The sequence below is a fragment of the Macrobrachium nipponense genome, chromosome 20 (assembly GCF_015104395.2).
Source record: "Macrobrachium nipponense isolate FS-2020 chromosome 20, ASM1510439v2, whole genome shotgun sequence".
Classification (NCBI taxonomy): Eukaryota; Metazoa; Arthropoda; class Malacostraca; order Decapoda; family Palaemonidae; genus Macrobrachium; species Macrobrachium nipponense.
This window is the reverse complement of record NC_061089.1, coordinates 4341341-4355702: the sequence shown is the minus strand read 5'-3', so window position 1 is coordinate 4355702 and position 14362 is coordinate 4341341. Positions and strand designations below refer to the sequence as shown.

The 14362-nt window shown below is 45.0% G+C and overlaps 1 protein-coding gene and 1 pseudogene across 1 annotated transcript in view; one reads left to right on the top strand and one right to left on the bottom strand.

Annotated features, from left to right (window-relative positions):
- Positions 1-11840, bottom strand: part of LOC135195435 (signal recognition particle receptor subunit beta-like) — a 55057-nt pseudogene extending 43217 nt beyond the window's left edge.
- The window catches only part of LOC135221711 (signal recognition particle receptor subunit beta-like), a 148292-nt gene that overhangs the window by 97935 nt on the left and 35995 nt on the right, over positions 1-14362 (top strand). The window lies entirely within an intron of this gene.

The window sequence follows — 14362 nt, the reverse complement described above, 5'->3', positions numbered from 1 at the left end:
AGCGCAGAATCTCTCCAAGAAAACACGTCAAAACAACTGGAACGCGATCTTAACAGCTAAATGAATGCGGATCAACAAGAATAAGACAGAGATCATGCACTTATCACGAACACCAAGTAACGTAGATGTAGAATTAGAAGGTCAGACATTGAAACAGTGTAGAAATTTCAAATACTTAGGAGTAGAGTTTAGTGACCAAAACGATTCAAAACTGGAAACAACTACCCGAATACAGAAATTCAGTAACAATCTGTATCTGCTCTACCCACTAATGAAAGACAGAAATATACCTCGCAAAGTGAAAACCATAATATACCTCTCTATTTTAAGACCAATATTGACTTATGGCCATGAGAATTCACGGACATTAACATCAAGAACTAGAAGCCAACTCAAGCAGCTGAAATGAAAGCCCTAAGACTCATAAAAGGTGTAACAAGACTAGATAGGCTACGAAATGAAGACATTAGAAGAGAACTGGGAGTGGAGGGATACTAGATTTTGTGGAGAGAGGACAGCTTAGATGGTTTGGACACACCAAAAGAATGGAGGAGGAGGCGATTTATCCTATAAGGTTTTTGGATATGGGACACCGGAAGGAAGGAGACCGGTAGGAAGACCAAAAATGAGATGGCTACAAAACATAGAGAGGAGTAGAGAGGAGAGGCTCTAGTTTGCAGGAAGTTGATGAGATGAGGCTCTATGATGATCGCCAAGAATGGAGATGTTCCTGAAGCAGGACGACTGACAGGCCTGGAGGCCTACCTGGCGTCTTGGTGAGAATGGTGAGAAGGCCCTCAAAATCTGGGAATTCAAAACAATCCCCAGATAAGTCATGATCTTGGCAACGGATCAGATTGGAATTGTTGAAGTGACACAAACGCCCAACTTGACACAAACAGATATTCTCCCTCGACCGGAGACATTTCTCTAGAGAGTCGACCTGAACTAGCCAATTGTTCAGATACCGAAGCATCCTTACATTTAACCGATGCAGAATAGCCAAAACAGGAGCCATCACCCGAGAAAAGACCTGTGGAGTAGTGGTGAGGCCAAAACAAAGGGTCTTGAACTGGGAAACTCCCGAGTCCGTGAAAAATCGAAGGTAAGGTCTACGCTTCGGATGGATGGGGATTTGCATGTAACATCCTGCAGATCGATGGAAATCATCCAGTCTCCCTTCCTGACAGATGAAAGAACAGTCTGAACCATCTCAATTTGGAACTTGGACTTTAGAATGAACTTGTTCAGGACAGAAAGCTCTATGATGGGGCGCCAGGCACCCAAGGCCTTTAGAACCGCAAACACCCGTGAGTAAAACCCCAGGGAGAAGGAGGAGCTCACTCTATGGCATCCTTCTCCAAGATGGCCAAAAGCTCCTCCAACAAGGCTTTGACCCCTGACTGATAGAGGGGAATAACTGCTGAACATGAGAGGATGATTGGAAAGTGGAGGTCTAGAACAAAAAGAATCTCGTAACCATACTTTCAGGACTCCAATAACCAAGCATCCACTGCTCTTTCCTGCCAAGCTGACCAATGGCAAGAGAGACAAGCTCCTACTGTGGTCTCCGGGTGAGGTAATGACTCCTACTTCCAAAATTTCTTACACAGACAAGGAAGAAGAAAAAGAAGGACCTCATGGAGGTTGAGCTCTTCCTCTTGCCTTTATATACGCACCAAGAACTTATCCCGTGTCTCAAAGGGTGAGCGCCCGTGGAGTAAGCCGAGGCGCCAGAAACCTGAGAAGATGTGACTCAGGAGAAACGAGCCAGAAGAAGGAGGTTGTTGGGCTGGAAACAGAAGGTGCAAGTCTAGCACTAAAACTTACACTTACCCCTAAAAGAACTGAGGAAAAGCCAAGGAAAAAGCTCTTAATAAGGCCCAGTGAACTTCGGAAGAGCCATCGCCTTTGATATTATTTCAAACCTCAGAAAGAAAGGGAATTGCCAAAAGGAGAAGAAGAGGACAATAAACGATTTCAATGCATCTCCAAAACAGAAGAAGGTAATTGCAACAAATACAGGTTACGCCTTAGAGAAACAAGAAAGGTCTGCATAGAAACGGCAAGCTTGTTCTGATGTACAGAAGCGATCGAAATAAACAAGCAAAATTTCTCAAAAAGAGCAGCATCGGGAGGAACAAAAACTGGGAGTCCCTGACATAACAATTAAAAAGACCTCCGAGACCCACATGTTGAAGGACTGAGCCTCCTGCAAGGAGCTCATAACAGACTCCATGGCAATAAAGTCTTCATGCAAGACTAAGACCGAAGCCTTGGAAAGCAAAGGCTGACCTGAAAGTCGGACAAAATCAGGATTTGGTTTACGGGTCAAGAGAATGAGCATCATCGGCCACCTGATAAACACCTCTCCAGTGTCGTAGAAGAGAAGTAGCTTCCTCTTCCTTTCCCCGATCACCTTCAAAAGTTTAGCGGTGACGTCTGCCCCTCACTCTCACAAAACCTCCATGCAAAGGGAAAACATAAAAATTCCCACAACTGGGAAGGACCATCAAGAAAAATCCCTTCTGTAATACAGCGAGGCAGAGGCTGCTTCTGCTCTTTAGGGCTCGCCTGAAGAAGGAAACTCAAAACTAAATCAAACAGTTTCTTGAACTCAACATCATGACCACCGTTCAACGAAACACCAATATCACATGAATCCACATCATCATCATCATCATCAGATCCTAACTGTGAAACTTACCCGAAAGTAACATCCTGACGACTAGCTGTCTAAGTCCAACACTAATACCCCTCCCCCTTCTCTTAAATAAGCGCCCTTGGGCACTGTTACGGGACTAACAGGGGACACACTGGGTAAAGAATCGTCAGGTGCCAGCCCAGACCAGATCCCCCAAGGCCTTCGCCACGACGGGGTTCACAAGCCGAGGTATCTGTCGCACCGTCAGGGTGCTGTCGACAGGTACCTGACGCAGCACTGAAAATTAATCTAAAAGACTGTCATACACCCTAGTAAAAGCTGCTCCAAAATTTTCTGACAGCTTGCTAAATTTGGCTGAAATGTCTCTATCTAAACTATGCTGTAATGTTTCAAATTTCTTATTCCAACTAGTTTCGACTGCCAAAAATTTTTAAGTCAAAATCAGAAACGACTTCATTAGTTACACCGTTGTACAGGTGGCAAAACACTCAATTAATTCGGAATCAGAATCACATGATAACGAAAGCCGAAGAACCAGAACCATGGGCGCCAACACAAGACAAGGAAACCATTGGATACAGGTATGGCTACTGATTTTCTTTTTCTCATTAATCAATCTTTTACGCTGCGAAGAACCTTTGATGCTTAACATACGCCGTCATATCTACGTCAGACCAAGACTTACAAAAGTCGCAACGAGAAATCAAGTCATAGACATGTCCACAACAAGAGTTACAAATGTCATGGGGTTCATACTCCCTGCTACTCTTCCTTTGTCCCACAAGCCTGACAATTCCTGATGCTGCTAGCAGAAGGAAGAGTCGAATCATCTTGGCTATCCATTAAACAGGTCGCGGAGTAAATCCAGGTCGCTCAAGTTCGTCAAAATAAAATATATTCTACAATAGAAATAAAAGTTAATTCACTAATTTCGGTGGATTTCATAAAGGAAAATAATATAAAGGCGCATTAACAAATAGAGAGAGCTTTAAAGGTACAAAAGGTTTCGGATTTTTATAAAGAGCCCCCGTGATGTAAACAACACGGGCGCTTGTTATCAACTGATTTTTTAAGGGAAAGTTTTGTAACTGTCAACAGCAGTGTTGACAACTGGCAGACAGAATAGGAGTAACAGAGTTGCCAATGTGGTAAATCTTGGTGCAGTTTTTAGGATTTAGGGCTAGATGAATTATATCAAGGTATGTTTATTAATGCATATGGTAGGTATGGGAAATTATCGTTACAATTTTTTGTGTTCTTACATGAAGATAAAATATTAATTTAATTAATAAAAATCTGAGGGCACTTACTCTGCAACATCACGAACATCCTTCTGAGAGTTAGCAGAATCCACCATAAAAATTATTCCTCTTGCAAGTTTTTTCACCTTTCAAAGGCAGCCATCCTAATACGCTCATGGCCAGGTAAATCATACATGGTGAGAGATTTCTGTAAAAAAAAAAAAAAATTAATTTTAATAAAAAGGCAAGGTTTTAATTATACTTACACCTAGTACATGGTCCCCCCCCCACCCCCCCCCCCCCCGTATTCGCAGGGGATGCGTACTGGACCCCCCCCCCCCCAATAGTTAGAACCGCGAATTGTTGGAACCCCTATAAAAATGCTAAAAATAGACTATTTTGTTAGTTACAACTCAAGAAAAACCCACCAAAAAGTTTTATACTTGGTTTTTTTAAGTTTTATCACAATAAGTGCATTTTATGATGAAATTGATGAAAAAAAACAGGAATTTGAGAATATTTCTTATAGAAAATTACCGCGAATGTGCAAATTTTCCGCGAATAATGCGGGGAAACGTTCCCGAGAGAAATCTGCGAATGTGTGAGTCCGCGAATCCGGAGAATGCGAATACAGGGGGTCCACTGTAATTACATAGCTATAAGTTCCACTTCTATGTCAGCTTGAATTCAAAATTTCATGGATAACACTGCAGACTATTGTGTAGATGACAAGTCCCACCCACTAGCGGGAAAATAGGAACGACTGTGAGCAGCATGCTCAGTTTATTCATGCCTTATGGCCATCAGAGGGGAGGAGGGAAGGCTCTGATCATATAATCACTGGGGAAGTATAATTAAAACTTTGTTTTATTAAACAAAAAAATAAATCCTCCTTAATTAGAACAATTACATCCCCAATAGTTTGAAGCAGAATGGATGTAAGAGGCATAAAATACGTAAGCTAGGGAAAACAGGTTACTCTGACTTCCTTACCTTTACTTATATAAAGGCAAACTGCTCACCCAATTCTGAGTAAAGGTAAAAGTCCATAAAATAAGTTCTTCTTAGTGGATGAAACAGATCTTGCCATACCACTACATATATGCAAAGGATGGTCCTCTGAAAACTCCAAATGCACAGGGACCTCCCTATTCTCCCACAGAGAATTTATTTGGATGCTTGGAAAACGATCTGGTATCAGTCTGTAAATGGTGCCAGAAGCACTGTACACCAGTTGAGCTATGATCCCTTCCTTGCTTGGACACTGGCTCCTACTGCTGCAAAGAGAAAATACCTTCACTTTTTAGGAGGTGGTTTGGGTGGCGACTTCTTGAAAGCCTTGGAGGGGAATCGGAAGGTCGCTCTCAGTTTGGATTGTAACCTTGTCTACCTTTCAAAAGGGCAACTGCTGGACAGGGGAAGAGTCTCTAGCACTCAAAGAGTTGAAGCCTTCCTAGAACGTTTTGAAGATTGCGCCAACAAGTCCTGAGTTGACTTTCGTTGCAACTCAGAAATTATACCACTCAGTACAACTAGGGGAAAAGGACAAATTGTGACTAATGGAGAAAAAAAAAAAAAAAAAAGCGTTGATTTCTGCGCTGAAGACACATCTTTAAATATTAAGGAAAACAAAGTTCACATTCCTTAAATATCCCATAGCAAAGGTTAATGCCAACTCCAGTGAGCCACCCTAACTGCTCAGTCAATACATAAAAGAATAGCAAAGAAAGCCGCAGAAAGATCAGCAGGCATAGATGGATGATCTTGGATCTTCTTTGCCAGAGTGCCTTCTGCACTATCCAAAAAGTTGATAACTTCAAACACATTGAAGAGATTTCTTAGAAAGTGATCCAACTCGGCTGACAAACAACCTAACTTTAGCAGTCAAGAAAAACAGACCTACATGGAGGCTCAAAAGGACCTGAAAAGTTCCCTTGGAACAAGGCATTTGCAGGCAGAGAGGGGGCTTTCTACAGTGAAGGAATGCATTCGGCTAGAACCATCAAGCGCAAGAAAATACTACGAGCATTTGCATTTTAACCAAAATGGGTGAGAAGAAACCCGTCCTATTCGGTGAATGCAGACACTGTGTTGTTGTTGTAAACAATACCACTAGTATCTCAAAATCGAAAACCGGTAACTCTTGGGAGGCTTGCAAGCAGTCCCGTGAGTTGTAGTTCAATTAAGAGAAGATACTATTCATCTCGGTCACATACCCGTAGAATTAATTACAATTATGTGCCTACACCTTGGACAATTCAACTGATACAGTATATTTGTAGGTTCCTGTACATAGACCTACAGCCTAAATTCTCTTCCATTCGAGGAACAGAATAAGGACTGAAAGCCGACCTCCTTCATTCTCTAATGAAGAGAGCGTGGGTAAAGTTTTCCCAAAGGAAGACATCTACGGTGATAACCGGATACCGAAGATGAACAGCGGTGATGATCACTCCTTGAGTCTAGGAAAGCGTCATCGTCCTCGCCAACCCCCACGATCTCCTCCAACATTGAGCATATGATCTGTTTGGTCCCAAGACTGAAACCAGGCTCGTGGCCAGACTGTAAGAAGTGCATTCATCACGGTCACTCCTGTTCGCCTAATTCCTCCCAGTGTAGCCCGAGGAGGTTGAAGGGACAGGTGAGTGAGACCTGATGCTCCTACCCTGCCTACTATCAGAACCGGTAGGCTGGGCGGACTGCAGGCAATCACCAACCAACGGTGGCGATCGAGCAGCAGGTCTGGACCAGCGGTCTCCTTACAGGGAAGCGCTGGACCAAGGACAGTAATGTCGGCCTCGTGCGTCAGGGGAGCTGCTACCAGTCGTGCGAGCCATCCGGTCCCGGTGGGAATGACGATTCAGGTGAATGGTAGTGTCCATTAACATGGTGAGAGCGAGCACCGTCCTCTCAACGTGCCACGGTACCAGGTCTAGCCGAGGGGCTGGACCTGGTGACCAGGGGGGACCTCCTTCCCAGCCTCGCCACGTGAAGAGTCTGGTGGGAACGTCATGTCAACCCTGGGTACCGGACAATCATTGCGCTAGCGATCGCCGGTCTGGCGAGAGTCACCTGAGCGACTCTTACCATCCTTCCGCTCTGTGCCTGGGTCATGATGGTGAGCGTACTCAGCAGTTTGGACTTTGGCTGCACAGTCACCCGTAGGTGACCATACACTCGGTGATGCTCGCAAGCGAGCGGCCGAGGCGGTTCCCGTCCGGAGGTGAACCTCTGGAGCCGGAGAGAGGAGGTACCAGCGGTGGCTGGTACCCCTACGGTCCCCGTCTTCTTCTTCCCTGGGAAAGGAGAGACGGGCCCCGTTCCCGAAGGAATGGGAGGACCAGCGGTAGACTGACCTGGAAGTCGAAGGGGAAGAGGCGGCAGAAGACGACGACGAAGACAACGACACCTTCCTCTTCTTCCTGGACTTCTTTGCCAGCTTCCTCGGGACAACCGACAGGTCCTCCATCCAGGACGGAGCTGGGGCAGTTACGGTAGCAACACGGCCCAACTGCACCTGTTCTGGAGGGTTATGAAACTCTCGCCTGACAGGCAAGTGTGTCTGCCACCACCGAGACTGGTCGGCCATGCGAACGCGACCGTCATCTGGGTGGGGCTGAGCGTGCACCTGACAGGAGACAGCCGATACTGTCCTCCGACTCGTCCAAGTCCTCGTTGAGGCCGAAACCTCTCAAGAGGGCTGGATGGGCAGCCTCCACCGGTCTCTGCGTGTAAGGTCCCGCGGGAACGTCACGTCAACACTGGGTACCAGACGATCGCTGCAAGAGCGATTGCCGGTCTGGTGAGTCACCTGAGCGACTCTTACCATCCTTCCGCTCCATACCTGGGTCCTGACACGGTGAGCGTACTTAGCAGTCTGGACCTTGGCTGCACGGTCACCCACAGGTGACCGTACACTCGGTGATGCTCACAAGTGAGCAGCCGAGAACAGTTCCCGGTCCGAAGGTGGAACCTCTGGAGCCGGAGAGAGGAGGCACCAGCGGTGGTTGGTACCTCCATGGTCCCCATCTTCTTCTTCCCTGAGGAATGAGAGACAGGCCCCATTCCCAGAGGAACAGGAGGACCAGCGGAAGACCCACCCGTCTCACCAGAGCGAGACAGACCCTTAGAAGTCCCGGGCGAGATCACCTTCTCTTCTACAGCAAAGCCTTAGGAGTCGAAGGGATGGAGACATAAAAATATGATGATCTCGAAGAGGATGACGACACTTGACGAGCTCTCTTCCTCTTCGATTCCTCCAAATTCTGCCAGACTTCTACCATCATGAATAGATAGATAAAATCACAGGGCAGCACGAAAGCTTCGTCCAGTGACATAACTCCAGGGTAGTAGTGGTAAATGATTATGATTACCAGCAGGGGATCGGTACACACACTCGAGGATCGGTATCACATGCTACGAGTCACAGGTACAATTCCAAGGTTAGGACAACCAATACGAAGAGCTATCCAACCAAAACTGCTGTAAACACAATCACCACTGTTAGTCTGTAAAAAGAAGAAAAAAATGATTAAAGTAATAAGGATACTCTTCTCGCATCCAAGGGCACTGCCCTCCAAAGAGAGAGGAGATCCCCCAAATACCAACACCACATGCCCCCTCTTCTACCTTCGTCTGATAGTAAGTGAAAGGATGAAGGAGAAGAGAAATTACCACATAAAAACAAAACAAGGACAAACCTCTGAAGTTCCCCTCGGTAATTCCCAAGCGTAAGTGTAATTTTCGGATGAATACATGTCTCGTTACAGGATCAAAATCACTCACGTTAAATACATATCTCGTCCTCACGCTACACACATATCCCGTCCTCAAGTTAAAGGGCGAAAGAATGTAAATAATATGTTGGCATACCTTTGCCAATGATGACTTAACACAAGTAGAAAGGCGGCTATAAAGGCTATCACAATAAGTGTTTTTGTATATTAATTGAATTCAACAATATCAAACACTGTATATAAATATTTATTTATAAACAAAAATAAATTTGAAAGATCCCACCGGGAAAAAAGATCAACGACCAGTCAGCACCAGAGCTCACAAACAACTACATCTTCATAGGCAGAACAGGCCGAAAGCAAAGTGGAGTATTTACACCCGCCTGCCACACGGCAGTTACTGCCTAACCACCTTGTTCAAGAATTTAACGGCCCTAATTCCAGCTACGCCGGAAGTAATTCCTTATGTAAGGACAGAGGGGTTTGTATATCAGGAAGGAACAACAAGAATTTCTGGATATTCCTCATAGAAAAATACATACCGTGAATAGGCGAATTATCCTCGAATAATGGGGGAAATGTTCCAGAGAGAAATCCGCGAATGCGTGAGTCTGCAAATAAGGAGAACGTGAATACGGGGTGTCCACTTTGCTTTCAGCCCAAGTAACAGATTTGAAGGGCGGCATGAGGTTGGCACTAAGTGTAAAGGACCTAGATTTGTAGTTGGAAAAAATACAATTTACTTTCAAAATTGTGATTCAAAAATGTGAATTGTTCCTACACAATATACAAACCCGTCGTTCTTTTACAATAAGAAGATTCACTGATCGGTGAAAAGAATCTGAGTGAGCTCCAGTGAACCACTGGGGTTCAGCCTACCTGGGATTCTCTTCCTGGTCGTAAGAGGCGAGGAAGAGGATCCAGCCATTGGCATCCTAACTGGAGTTACAGAACTGCAAAATCACAGTCAGTGTTCTGGGCTTTTCTCAATAAGGGAGGGAGGGCATGAGTCCCCCTTATGGGAAAGCAATGAACCACATGTCAGAGACTATAAGCCAAAAACAAGTTATGGGTTTGTCTTATGTCAAGGCCTCCTTCCTTTCCTTGTAATGGAAGGGGAGGATATTTGCTTACATTAACTAATTCAAGAAAATAGGTATTGTGTCTTACCTGCATCTGTGCTCGGTCCAGCATATAACTGTCTGCATTACTCTCTACCAAGAGGAAAAGAGTAGGACGAAAGAGATGAAAGGAGAGCCAGTCACTCAACAGTCACTCTCAATCATACCGTGCAACGAGGCAAGATGCAACTTCTGTCCAGTTAGAAGAGCTATGTAAGCTACACAACTTGTTGAACAGCCACACTGGTCCCAAGGAAAATGTGTCCAAGGACCTGTGGTTTGGTATCCCCAGACCTTCGCCTTCAAACCTGTTGAACCAACAGGTTCTTATGGAATGCGAGGGAATGGGCAATGCGCCTGAGATCTTGGATGAAGTGTGCTGGTGTCATCGCCAGCATCAGAGTACGGCTTCCGGGCCGTCTTACGAAGCCAGAAACAAACAGTGTTCTTGGAACTCTTTCTTGGAACCACTGGTGCTAACGAAGAGTCAGCGACACCCAGGCCGGAGATGGCAAGTCCACTTCAGGTAGCACCATATTGAACTAACAGGAAAAAGTAGCATCTCGTCTGGATCATCAACATAAAGTCACTCAAGGAGGGGATGGTGAAGGACTTGAACCTATCGTCACAGACCGATGGATTCTGAGTCTGCTACGAAATCTGGGACAAAGTTGAGTGTAACTAATCCCCATCCCCTTGAGTGTTTAACATCAAAAGAAAGACCACGCAGTTTGCCCTACTCTCTTCGCCGATGCAAGTGCCAGCAGAAAGACGGTCCTTGTGGGTCAGATCCCTGTCTGAAGACTCTCGAAGTGGCTCATACGGGGCACAAGTCAGGCTCAGCAGTATGAGAAACATCCCACACAGGAGGCCTGAGCTGAGATCCCTGGGAGGGTAAGATCTCTCCGAAGCTCCTCAAGAGTAGTGATATCACGAAGGAGGACAAGATATTGACACCCTTCAGCTTCAAGACTAAGGCCAATGCAGCCCTGTAGCCTTTTAGTACACCTAAAACAGAGAGGAGCTTCTCTCCGCGAAGGTAGACGAGGAATTCTACAACCTGCTGAAGAGTGGCTTTGACCAGAGAGATACCTCATCTACAACACCAACCACAGAAGACAGCCCACTTTCCCGGGTTTATACTGCTGCAGAGGACAGCCTGAGGTATCCTGCCATCTCAGTTGCTGCTCAACAAAAAAAGCCTCTTGCTTGCTAGAGATGGTGGATAACCTCCAACCGCGAAGACACAGGGACTCTACTGCCTGGTGGTACTATTCGACATGCGGTTGACACACCAGGTTCCCCCATGGGGGAATCAATCTCAGTGCCTCAAAGAGAAGAGCCAGGAGGTCGGGATACCAAATGGCCTGAGATCATTTGGGTGCCACCAGAATCATCTAGAGATTCTGCATGATCCACATCCTGCTGGTCAAGGCTCAAATCAGGTAAAATGGGGAAAGGTGTAACAAAACTCTAGGTTGTCCCAGAGATGCTGGAACGCGTCCTCTGCATCTGTCCATGGGTCCGGAACAATGGAGCAGAAGGTTTCTAACTTCCTGTCAAACTGGGTGGCAAACAAGTCTATGACTGGGCACCCCCACAGACTGAATAGCCTTTCCTTTTCCGCCACGTCCTGGTAAAGGGACCATTTGGTTCCTATCACCAGATTTTGGCGGCTGAGCTTGTCTGCCACATATATTCCTCTTGTCTGGAATGTACCTGGTTGACAGCTTCTACCGAGTGAGCTACTGCCCACTCGTGCACCTACACTGTCAACTGGTGTACCTCGATGGGAGGTGAGTCCCCATTGTTTGATGACATGCCACCAATGTAGTGTTGTCACTCATCAACACCACAGTGTCCTATCACCCAATCCCTAAACCTCTTGAAGAGCCAGGAAGGCTGCCTTGAGTTCCACGACATTGATGTGAAGGAGCGTGTTGTGAAGGTTCCACACTCCAGCAGTCAGCAACTCTTCCAGGTGTGCATGGCATCCTTCGTTCGATGCATCTGAGAACAGGAGCATGTACGGAGGAGGAGTGGAAAGATCCACTCCAATGATGAACGTTCCTGTCATCTAGCCACCAATCCAGGTCTTCCATCACCTCCTACAAGAGAGGAATTAGGAATGACCGAGGATCCTTGGACTGGGTCGAATACTCCCTCAGTCTCCATTGGAGAGAACCGAAGGTGAAGGCGCCCATGAGGGACCAGCTTCTCTAACGACGACAGGTGAACCAATCACAAGTTGCCCAAAGCTGAGCAGGTTGTTCCTGCCGAGAAAGGAACAGCCGCACTGCCTCCATGAGGCTGCTGACACGAGTCCCAGGGGAAGACTCTTGCTGCTACTGTGTCTACCAGCATGCCAAGGTACAACATCTCCTTGGGTTCAAGATCAGACTTCTCTAAACAGGCAGTCACCTATTAACTTTTGGAACGAAAAACTCCTTGCCAATCTCTTCCCAAGTAGCAGACTATATCAAGGTAATTCACATATGGTAAACAGCTAAATAATCAATATGAAGTTTTCATAATAGAACTAATATTGTAATACTTACCTGAAAACACCTGAATTAGCCCTGGTCACTGACCAGCCCAAAACTATATCCCCACATATTTACCCACTAGGTGGGTAATTTTAACCCCTTCAGCACTGGGAGTACACATGTACGTCTTTTACGGTACAGTAATAAAAGACCGGGACGTACGCGTGTACGTCTTTCATCCCTCCTCGAAAAGCAAAGCGTTTTCTTTAGCTTGGATGGTTTCCAGACACAGTATTTGTGTACGAGAGAGGTGCTGAAGCTCCACCCACAATTCATTCTAACCAATGAGCGTCCGATGGACGTCGTGACGTCATTTTCATATGGGATATTAGGAGGGGTACTGGCCAACATACCAGTGCGCCTCAGGCTATTATCTGAGAAGGATGATTACGATTTTGTCCGTAAACCATGTAGATTTGAATTCCAAATCTTTTCCCATTTTGATTGCAGTTATTTTATGTTTTTTTTTCAGTATCATGTCAGATGATAGTGTTTCAGAGTCAGGGTTCTGAGTACCTGCCAAATCTATCAGATGATGATTATAGTGATAATTTTTTAGAGGTTGACAGTGACAACGAGTGTTTGGAAGACATTGAACCTCTTGTCGATGAAGGCTGGCAGTTCATAACTGATCCATCTTGTGACTTGCGCCCAGACCCACCCCCCCCTGATTCACGGAGGGTGGCAATGGGATTCCTGCTTATACCACAGATTTCATCTGCTTACGTGATGCATTTTTTTTCCTTTTGTGGTGATGTAATTGACAAATTGTGTGAATGGATGAATGCTCGGGCAGAGTAGTACTTTCATTCAACAGGAAAGCGTAAGGTGAAAGGACTTCTATGGAGGCCTGTTACTTGTGATGAGATGTGTTTTTTATAGCTTGCAGATGATAATGGGGGTGAATAAACTGCCCCATATGTATATACGTATTGGTCACGAGATGCTGTTGCTTTTTTTATCATTATTATTATTATTATTACTATTATTACTGTTTTATTATTATTATTATTATTACCAGCTGCCTAAACATTCATTGATGTATATGCTGTTTCTGTATGAAACCTAGGAATAACTGTTTCAGTAAGAAAAACCTAGTACTGCTATTACACTACTACTATTTTACTACTACTTTACTACTTTTTCTGCTACTTTATTTCTATTACTTTACTGCTATTTCTACTACTTTATAACAGTTCCTACTTCTGCAATTACTTTTTCTACTAAATATTCCTATTTTTTCCGATATTCTTACTATATTTTTTGTAATTTTTTGACAATGGGTAAAAAATATTCATTGATATCCATACACACAATGTTTTCACATAAGAATATGAAGGAAAAATATGAATAACATAAAATTTAGTGGGAGCAAGTAATGATTGATACTCGCGGTCGACAGGGGGTCTCATGCGGTATGCAAGCATTAGCAGCAATGTAGCAGGCCAGTGGCGAAGGGTTAACTGTCAGCGTTACCAACGCTGCAGGTAAAATCTAGTCAAATGAGTTACCTGTGTTACCGTTGGCAACGCTGCCGCAAATACCGGCCCCCAGTGGCCTGTCTCCTCATTCCTCAATTGAATCATTCACTATCAAATTGAAGTGCGGAGGAGGGTGGGAATCATTCAGGTGTTCAGGTTAAGTATTTACAATATTAGTTTTATTATGAAAAACTTCATATTGCAATACACTCCCTGAACACCTGAATTAGCCCGATTAAACAACATTTACTCGGAGGTGGGGTCAATCTCATTCAGCTCGACCTGTCCACGGAACATACGCAGGTAACTCATAAGCAACCTAGCATGTATAAAAGCATGTATCCTCACCTAGTTATCTAACTCGGAGGTGAGGATGTTTGCAAAGAAAGTACTTCAACATCAGTGTTGAGTCTAAAGTACTGTCTAAGTCAGAAGTACCTCCCATGTGATAAGCTATACTTCTTATTCATGGAGGTAAAAACAAATCTCACCTGGTTGTCCAGCTCAGTAGGTGATGATGTTTTCAAAGAAAGTACTTCAACGTCAGTGTTGAGTCTAAGGCACTATCTGAG